The 9718-nt window shown below is 48.3% G+C and overlaps 1 pseudogene; it reads left to right on the forward strand.

Annotated features, from left to right (window-relative positions):
- Window positions 1-8370: 8370 nt before the first annotated feature.
- Window positions 8371-8489, forward strand: LOC115031242 (annotated as a pseudogene).
- Window positions 8490-9718: the final 1229 nt, after the last annotated feature.

The raw sequence follows: 9718 nt of genomic DNA on the forward strand, positions 1-9718 counted from the left end.
AAAGGGCAGGTAGCAAAATGTGAGGCATCTGGGATGTGTGTCCAAGTGAGATAGGAATGTGGAGACAGGAACTGATCTGGGGCCCAAGGTGGCACCAGATGCCTTGATACCCCAAATAGACATCTTGGGGACAGCAGGGTGACCGTGCTTCCCATCTCTCTGCCTGGATCCAGGCCAGATGGTCCCTAAGTCATCCCATGTGTTGATCTCACCTATTTCCCCTAGCGGATGGACAGATGCCCTTCCCCAAGGTCACTTTTCCTGAGCTCTCCTTGAAGTCACACCTTCCTGGGCTGGGTTTTCCTTTATTGCAACCTCCCCCCACCTCTGATTGTTCTCAGAAACAAGCCCTTTGATGCTTTTTATTGTCCCTAAATTCACACCAGGCCCCAATAACTTCAGAGCAGGTAGAGAATGTGGGAGCTGAGGAGGATTAGGAAGAGAGCAGCCAGGATCAAGGCAGGAGCCTGCAACTTCTAAATCTGGGAGACCAGACTTTGTTCTAAAGGCTTCCAGGTGTGTCTGGGGAATTGGCAGGGCGGGGGTGTCCTTCAATCTCCGGCTTAGGACATCCAAGCTAAGTGGATCAAGGTGGCCCCCACTTCCAAGAGCCTCCAAGTCCACCTGCTTCAGCTGTATGGGAATGGTTGGTCCACAGAGCTCAACATATTATTGTATCAGTCCAAGAGGCTTATAAAATGGACATTGATATGGTTTCATGTTGGTTCTGGACAGACCAACCCAACCTGAGACCAGTTAGGCCAATTTATTGGGTCAGGGTCTCCTTCTCAAAGATCTTAGCCCTGGAAGAACTGGAAATCTGTTTCATTTTCTCTACTTCTATTTCACTCCCCTGCCCTCTCTTGCTCCCCAGAAAAGACTGGAGCCTCCATGAGCACCAGAGATTATCCTGCTGGGAGCTTGCAAGTGAGTGTCTCCCCAGAACTCCTCCAGGGAGGTTCATCCTTCCCAACACGGTGGATTAAAAGATGGAGCCTTTGGGTCATCATCCATGGACATGAAGATGGAGTCTTCATCGCTTGTGTGTAGAGCCATGTTAGAAAAGCCACAGAGGGTTTGGAGAAAGTGACTCACTGGTTAAGAGCACCTGCTGCTCTTATAGAGGACCCAGATTTGGTTTCTAGCCCCCATGTCATTTAGCTTACAATCACCTGTAACTCCAGTTCCAGGGATTCTGATGTTCTTTTCTTGCCTCTGTATGCACAAAAGCCCGCACACACACACACAAATACTAGAGAAAGGCCTGCCCTTCTTTCCTTCCAAGAAGTTACCCTCTGTGAACCGGGCTGGCTCTCAGCTGATTGGATCTGTTGTTTTAGATTTCCAAAAATAAATCTGTTTGTGGGTATATGCATTCACATGTGTAGGTCCACATGTATACACATGTATGGAGGTCAGAGTTCACCCTTGAATGTCACCCCTTATTTTCTTTGAGAAAGTCTCTCTATGGATCCTGGAGCACTCAGCCATTCAGCTAGGCTCGCTGGCCAGTGAGCTCCAGCAACATTCCTGTCTCTGTCTCCCCAGCACTGTGGTGCCTGGTGTCTTGTGTGGGTGCTGGGGATGGAACTTGGGTCATTATGCTTGTGTGGCAACCAACTGAGCCATCTCAGTCATCTCAGCCATTAAACAGCATGAGTGATGTAAGACAGGGACAGCTGAGGGACAGCTGGGAATGAGCCTTCAGGGTGCTGAGTGCGGTTTAAATGCCTCACATCTCTGCGGGGCTGTGGTGACGCATGCCTCTAATCCCAGCACTTGGAAGGCAGAGGCAAGCAAATTTCTGTGTTCAAGGCCAGCCTGGTGTATAGAGTGAGTTCCAGGGCAGCCAGGGCTACACAGAGAAAGCCTGTCTCAGAAAAACAAACAACAAACAAACAAAAAAGACCACCTCACATCTCTTTGGTGATGAGTGGGGTAAGATCAGTCCCTCTGGGTGCAAGCTTAAAATGCTCCTGGCTCCTGGATGGCAATTCTCCTGTGGTCTGAAGCCTTCATGTTAAAACCCCAGTGCTTTGAGGTAGAAGCTACCATTGTGACAGGAGTAAAACAAGAATTTACAGGTGATGTTGGGTGGGCTGCGAGGGTAGAGAGACTCACATGGGGCCCCAGAGAAAGAGCATCTGGATCCACTCTGCACTTCCCATGATGTACAACAGAAGCACATGCTGTGGGCTATACCTAAGCCCCAGGGATGCTCCTGTCTCTGTCTCCCCAGCGCTGGTATGCCTGGTGTCCTATGTGGGTGCTGGGGATGGAATATGGGTCCTATGTGTTGTGGATAGCCCTGGGGTTAATTATATTTGAGGTTAATTCCTTTCTCCTGTGAGTGGCTATGAACAAGGAATGAGTCAGCTCTCAGGTGACTCCTGTAAGCCTGCTTCCCACCTTAATTTGTAAAATAAAGGTGAGCAGATGATTGGGCAGAGAAAGGGAAGGTGGAGCAGAAGGTGGGGAGAGAGAAGAAGGAGAAAATGGAAGAGGGAGAGGACGCAGAGGAGGAGGAAGAAGAAGAAAAGCTGAGCAGACGCACATGGCCTGAGAAACAGCAAGATCTAAGGGGTCTCATAGGAGTTGGAAGATGGTAGTGTATTTGGTAGATCTGCCCAATCTAGGCATACAGCATGTATTCATATTAACTGAGTTGTGTTTTCATTGCCAGGGCATATTTGGATTGGAGATTTACCACAACATCTATGCCATGTTGCTTTATTGGACACTTAGAAGGAACCTAAGGAAGTGTTCAAGGGTACCTTGCCTGTAGCTGATAAGGACACTTCCCCTGGCCGGATGTTCTTCATACCCATTCCTCAGATGCAGAGGATGTTAGGGACGCTGACTGGAGTATGCAGAGACCCAACATTGCAGAAGAGCCAAGAAAGCAGCTGGTGTTATAAGTACACACTGCATACACATGGAAGTCACAGAATGGTGCTCTCTGCCCTCACCATTTTATTCCCTTGGGACAGAATCTCAGTGAACCTGCAGCTATCCAGGAGGCCAGCATGCCACAGTGACCCTCTTGTCTCCAACTTCTACAGTAGGTGACAGGCACACAAAGCCATGACAAGCTTTTCATATGAGGGCTGTGGATTCGAACCTGGGTCCTCATGCTTGCACAAGTGAGCCATCTCCCAAGGCACTGACTGAAGTCTTCTGTTCTTTGACTAACACCTCACCAACTGCCTCTGGCCCCCTGGCAGCCATCATTCCATCCCACCTTCTTCACAAGACCCTTTCGTAAACCTGTGATTTCCCCCCCCCACACACACACACACACTACCTCCTTATGTCTTTTATAGTTCTTTTTCTCCCTCTCAGTTACCACAAAAGGAATCAGTATTGACCTGGCTGGAATCTGTAGCTCTGTGAAGGCTAGCTGTGACTTCTTATCTGTTCCTGTGGCTAAATCACTGGTAGATCCCCCATGCCGCTATGAATGGCCACATACCTGTGCACATCTGGGCAGCATAGGCTGGATTCATGAGGTTATTGATGCCTTTAAAGGGTTAAGAAGTTGGAATCCAGGTCTCTGCAAGCTTAGATTTTTTTAAATCTATTTTTAATAAGGGTTTTTAAATGCTTAAATGTCCCTTCTAGCCCACCACCTACCAGAGGCAGTGGAAAAGAAAGGTCAACAGAGCAAAGGAGGATGTGGACCTGTTTAGAAATAGTTCTTTGGAACAAACCCAACCAGCACTGTCAGGAAATCAGCAGTCCAGTTCACACGAATCAACAGTGGCAGCTCGATCCACTTGTAACACCATTCACAAATCAACAATGACAGATGGATCTAGAAGAAACCCCAATCAGCCCGAGTCTGAGGAAGCAGCACGAAGCCGCTGGAACATGACCAGAAGTTTTTTGGTATGTTTTACTCTATGAAGTCAAAAGAAACAATGACCAACAAAGAATGGTAAGGCGTATCAATAGCACCCAGTGTCATCAGCAAAACCAGCATCAGCAAAGCCCAACAATGACCAACCAAGCGTGGCAAGGCATACCACTACCATCCAGCGTTGTCCAGTGTTGGGTTATATTTATTCCCTTTCCAAACATCACGCATTCTCTCAACTGTCCTCTCTAGTAAAACATCACTTGCCCTTTTTCCAGGCTGCTTCCAGAAAAACACTACATGTCTGTCCTTAGCAAAACATCCCCCATATGTCTGTTTCAGCAAAACATCCTCTCATTTAAGACAGTTTCCAGGAAAAAAAAATCACATGACACAACCGAGTCCCCCAAAGAAACCAGAAATTTCCACTTCAGGTCTCCGTTGAGACAGTGTTTGGAAATGAATCAGTGTTTGAATCTGTTTGTTATTGCTATAACAAAATATCTGAATCTGGTAACTTTATAAGGCAGATACTTAGTGGTCTCCTTTAATGTATCGTTTCAGGAGACTGAAAGTTCGAAGCCAGGTGGTCCCATCTGTTCAGCTTCTGGTGAGAACCCTCTCAGCGATCGATCACAGTATGTAAGATTGCATCACGGCAAAAGTGTGTGTGAGAGAAAGAGATCACATGACCTAACAGGAAGCCAGAAGGACTTGGGGTCAGATATGCAAATTTTTTTCTCCTGATCATCCTCTCTCATGGATGGTATTCCCAAGTTCAGGAAGGGCATACCCATAATAACCTGTCTTCCCCTGGTCCCCGTCATCCCTGTTCTTCAAGCACCTCATCATATCTCTGCGTCACCACAGGAGAGCCAAGCTTCAACCCATGGATGCTGGATGAGACAGAGAGAATGACCACATGTTACCACTGTGAACTGAAATGGCTGAGTGATCTCAGCTGGGATGGGGGAGGGGGCTGGGCAGCCACACACATGTGGGAATCAGTTTGTATCTAAGATGTCCTGGTCAGGGATGGAGCTTGGGGATTCTCTATAACCTGTCATTCTCTAGGAGGCTAGTTTGAGTTCCTTCCCTACTCAAATGGGGACTACCAAGGTATCCCAGTAAGCCCACAGAATCCAAGTGAGGCCTTATCTTTTAAGGAAGAGACATCACCTCCTTGCTTGCTTTAAGTTTGAGGTGCTGATGTCCCACAGACCTGATGCTCTCCAGGAATTTCTTTCTACAGGGACCATCTCCACTCCATAATAACCAAACATCACAGAGCTCATCTCTCCTTGCTCCAGTGTGAGACATTCTTCAAAGCCCCTCTCAGTGTCAAAGCCCCCATGGACACAGGGTCTGCAGAGGACCCTGTGGCACATAGAGATGACACACATGTCTCTCTGTCCTTCTTGCTGTGACCAGATGCCCGACAAAGGCGACTTGAGGGAGGACAGTGCATTTGGCTCACAGTCCACCATGATAGAGAAGATGGTGGAGACAGGAGATCAAAGTGACTTCTCAAGGTGCATCTGCAGTAGGGAAGCAGAGAGCAGAGAGAGGCGGAGCTGGGCTATGAAGCATGGAGTCCCTTTCCTAATGACCTTCCTCCAGCTAAACTCCATTGCCCATAGACTCCAAACCTGAATCAGCACCACTGACTGGAGACGCACGACTCTCTGGTGGATGTTTCACCCCTCAAACTGTAACGCCATTGCACAAAATTATTATATTTACTTTTGTGTGTGCCTGCATGTGCACAGATAAATAGCCCAGCACACATATGGAGGTCACAAAACCACTTGTAGGAGTCGTTTCTCTCCTCCCACCTGTGGGTTCTGGGAGTCTAACTCAGGCCTTCAGGCTTGGCGGCAAGCTCCCTTGCCTGCTAAGCCATCTAACCAACCGATATATCATTGTATTTGCAAATAGAAATTGGGCATAAAAACACACCCTCAGGGCTCCTTGTCCCGACACAGAGGACCCACCTCCTCCCCTGGTGAACTGACGGAATACAATCTCAACTGTGTCCTTAAGGCTAAGCATCCAGGTAGGCAGCAAGGGTTTGACAAACCCTTCCCCTCCTCCACAGTAGACACCGTGGTCCTGGCAGACAGAAATCTGCCAGCATACGGGGTTGATCTGAGCAGGCAAGAATTGACCTTAGCTAAAGCTCTCACCCAACCGCTGGGCTGTGGCCCTCACATTGGTTGTTCGTAATCGGTTGGAAAAGGTGGCCTCCTCCTAACTAAACTTCCCTTCCCGGGCATCTGAGCCTTCTCTATCTCTTTGAAGATTACAGGGCTTTACCGTGCCTTTAAAGTGAATTTTCCCCCTGTGTTTTATTATAATTAATGACCAGAAAAACTCTTCTCTTTCCCTCCCTTTATCTCTTAAATATGTTTCTTTCCTCTTTAAAACTGCAGTATTTCTTTTAAAGTAAGATATAGATGTGCCTGTCCTGAGCAGGGCAGGCCGAGATTCATCTGTCAACTTGATTATGCAAAGCCTGCATTCGGCTGGCATCTGAGCCGGGATTTCAAAGCCCCCGACTCACGTGAGCTTCCAAGCTGACAACCCAGAGAGAGCAAGAGTCTACAGATGCCTGATCACCTGGTGCAGGCAGAGTCCCTCCTCCGACATCCTAAATGACTCAGGGGACTATGGTGTGTGCATGCGCGTGCTCCGACAACTCAAAAGACACATCTGCAATCGCTCAGGACCAGAAGTGCAAATTCATCACAAGGACATGCAGAGATGTGGGCAGAGACACACATACTACCACTACCACCACCACCACCCTCGATAGCCTTGGGTGGCTGTTGCTCCTTGCTCCGAGATTTGCCATTGAGTCCCATTCAACAAGACAATGTCTAGGTGACTGTAGTCTGAAGGCCAGGGCACAAATGCCAAGCAGTGGTTACACTATGTATGCCTGTGTGCGCATGTGCGCAGGGGGCATTGAGAACATGGCATCCCTTGATGTTCACGAGACTAAGCAACCAACACTGATCTATATACATTGTAATTGGGTGGCAGTGGCTTTGACTTCCACTTGCCAATGTCAGTCTGGTTACCCCAGTGTGACAAGCAAAGCTGTCTCCCAGCTTTTCCCAAATGTTCTCAGGGTCTGCTCCATGATGAGAGGCCCATACAGTTGGGAACTTGACTCTGGATAACAGCTTCTTGTTTAGGCTTTGACCCAGCAGCCTGAGTCCCTTCCCTAGAGACCAATCTCAAGAGCTTTGGGATGGAGCCCCCTGTATACTTCACCCTTCCCAGAGGCCTCTGCTGGATCTTTGCCCTGTTTCCAGTAGGCTGTTTTCTGTGAGAGCATACCATCAGATGCTCTGATGAGGTGGGATGGAAGCTGTCATGGGCTGCTGCACTGTGGGAGCACTGGGATACACGCATGGCATAAATGTTGTGAACATAAATCCTTGTGCATCTTTGGTGCTGGAGGGATGATCTGTCTTGGTTTGGTCCCCTGTGTGATGGGGATGAAGGAGTCCTTGGTGCTTACCACACAGCAACAGCAAACCTGCCTCGGCAAGGTTGCAGACACCACCTCTAGGTCTCATAAGTGTATTGATAGGAAATTGAAGAAGAGCTAAGGGCCCAAAGGGTCCTCTGTTACTCAGTTCCTGTGGCTAGAACAGAGGCACTGAGGGTAGCCTTGTAATGCAAGGGCTGATGTAAAGCCCATTTAATTATCGGGGAATTGAGGCCACCTGCCACCTCCCCGAGATCACACTGCCTGGATTTGGATAGGACCTTGCTGAAGAGCACAGTTCTATCCCACACTCATTTCCTCTCCAGAAATGAGTCCGGTCTTGTGTCATTGACAAGGGGACATAAACAGGAAATTTAAAAAAGTCTAGAGTTTGGTTGGTTGTGGCATGTACAGGCTAAGGGGCCAGTGTGGTTATTGATTATTAAATAACATGTCCTATACTGTCTGCACAATGCTGCCAGCGACTGGTTTTGGTTCCAACTACAGATTCTGATTGTGCAACCAGCAACTGTCAATCAAACCTCTCAGACCAGCTCCAGGCCATTTCTCTAGCCTGGTTATCACACTGTTTTATCTACGAGGGACCCATTCCTCTCCCAAGTGTTCCCAAGCTCACCCAGATGTTTCTAACATCTGGCTTGTGCCCCATCCCTCTGGGTATTCTCATTAACAAAGAGCCCAGCTCCAAGGCCTCAGAAAGACTACATGAGCAGCAGGGTTTCTTCTACTGACCTAAGCCATTCTATCTTGACTGAAATAAACTGTAGGAACTCTCAGAGTAGATATGGACAAGTTGTGTCGCTGTCACTGTGGACGGGGGCGGGGGGGGGGGACCTGGACACACATCAAGAGAAGATGGCACCGAAGATACCTTAAAGGCCCATGAGGAGGGCCTCATTTATTTTTCCAATGGACAAAAGAAATGAGGCTGATAAGTATGCATGATCATAGGATGATTGTGTATACTGGGTAAAAGTTATGCTTAAAAACTAAGGCACACGGCCATACCACCTTGAATGTCCCTGATCTCATCTGATCTCAGAAGTTAAGTAGGGTCAGGCCTGGTTAGTACTTGGATGAGAGACCACCTGGGAATATGGGGTGCTGTAGGCTTAAAAAAAAAAACCTAAGGAGTGTGTGTGCTCATGTGTGTGCATGTGCATGTGTGTGTGGTGTGCATGTGTGTGCGTTTGTAGACACCTAGAGCAGGCCATGTCAGACCATGGTGGAGTCATGTCTTCTGGGAAGGTCTTCAGTTAGGTGAGGAAAAGGAGAAGCCCTAAGTCTTGATTGTCTTCTAGCTGGAGTTTCAAAAGAATAGAGAGACACTAGGAACCCCACTGAGAGTTTAAAGTCTAGGCTTTAGGTCTCAGAATATTCTTGAACCTTCTCTCAACAACAAAACTCAGTCATCTACCTAGTCTGGAAGCCAGACGCCAATTATGTCTCCCTGAGAATCAGACAGAAGTCTTGATGGATGTCTGCATCTCCTTGAGAGCGTCCCATGACTGTAAGGTCCCCCGTGTCACTGAGCAAGCTCCCACGCCAGCCTGAGGGTCAGGCAGCAGTGCATCTGCCTTCCTGAGCTCTGTTCCTGACATCAGTAAATAATGACCGGTAAATCAGAAGCAGGCTGTACCCTCATACCCACACGGCTCTCACCAGCCCCTTCTGCACAGGTTTTTAAAACAAGCTTTAAGTGTGTGTCTGCATATGAGTGCAGTGCCCGTGGAGCCCAGGAGAGGGCGTCATTTAGCCTGAGGCTGGAGTTTCAGGTGCCTGTGAAACGCCAACATGAATGTTAGGAACCAAATCTACTCAGCCATTCCTTCAGTCCCATGGCTGCTGGCTTTGGGGAGGCAGGTAGACAGCTGGACAGAGGAGACTCCACAGCCTGGATCCCTTCCCATGCTAATCTCTATGACCCCACCCCCAGTCACTTATGTTTCTAAGCTCCCTGTCCCAGGCCATCTATACCAGAGCTCCCTCCACTTTGACACTGGGGGCTACTCTTAAAGACCTATATAATAGGAAAACCAGGAGGTTTTTCAAAGCCAGCTCTAAGATACACCTCTAGGAATGTCCATAAAGCCTAAGCCTCAGTTTTCCTACCTTAGAGATGGGCGTGTTAGCACCTGAGGGCTGACCTGAAGGTAAGGTGGGCAAATGTTTTAAGCAGTTTTAACAGTGTCTGGTCCTCACATGATCACGCACACATGCTCGCGCGTGCACACGTGCGCGCACACACACACACACACATATACATGAACCACACATACACACACAGACCATAAACACACCCGTGCACACACACACATATATGAACCACACATATACACACT

This window comes from Mus caroli, chromosome 5 (genome assembly GCF_900094665.2).
Source record: "Mus caroli chromosome 5, CAROLI_EIJ_v1.1, whole genome shotgun sequence".
Classification (NCBI taxonomy): domain Eukaryota; kingdom Metazoa; phylum Chordata; class Mammalia; order Rodentia; family Muridae; genus Mus; species Mus caroli.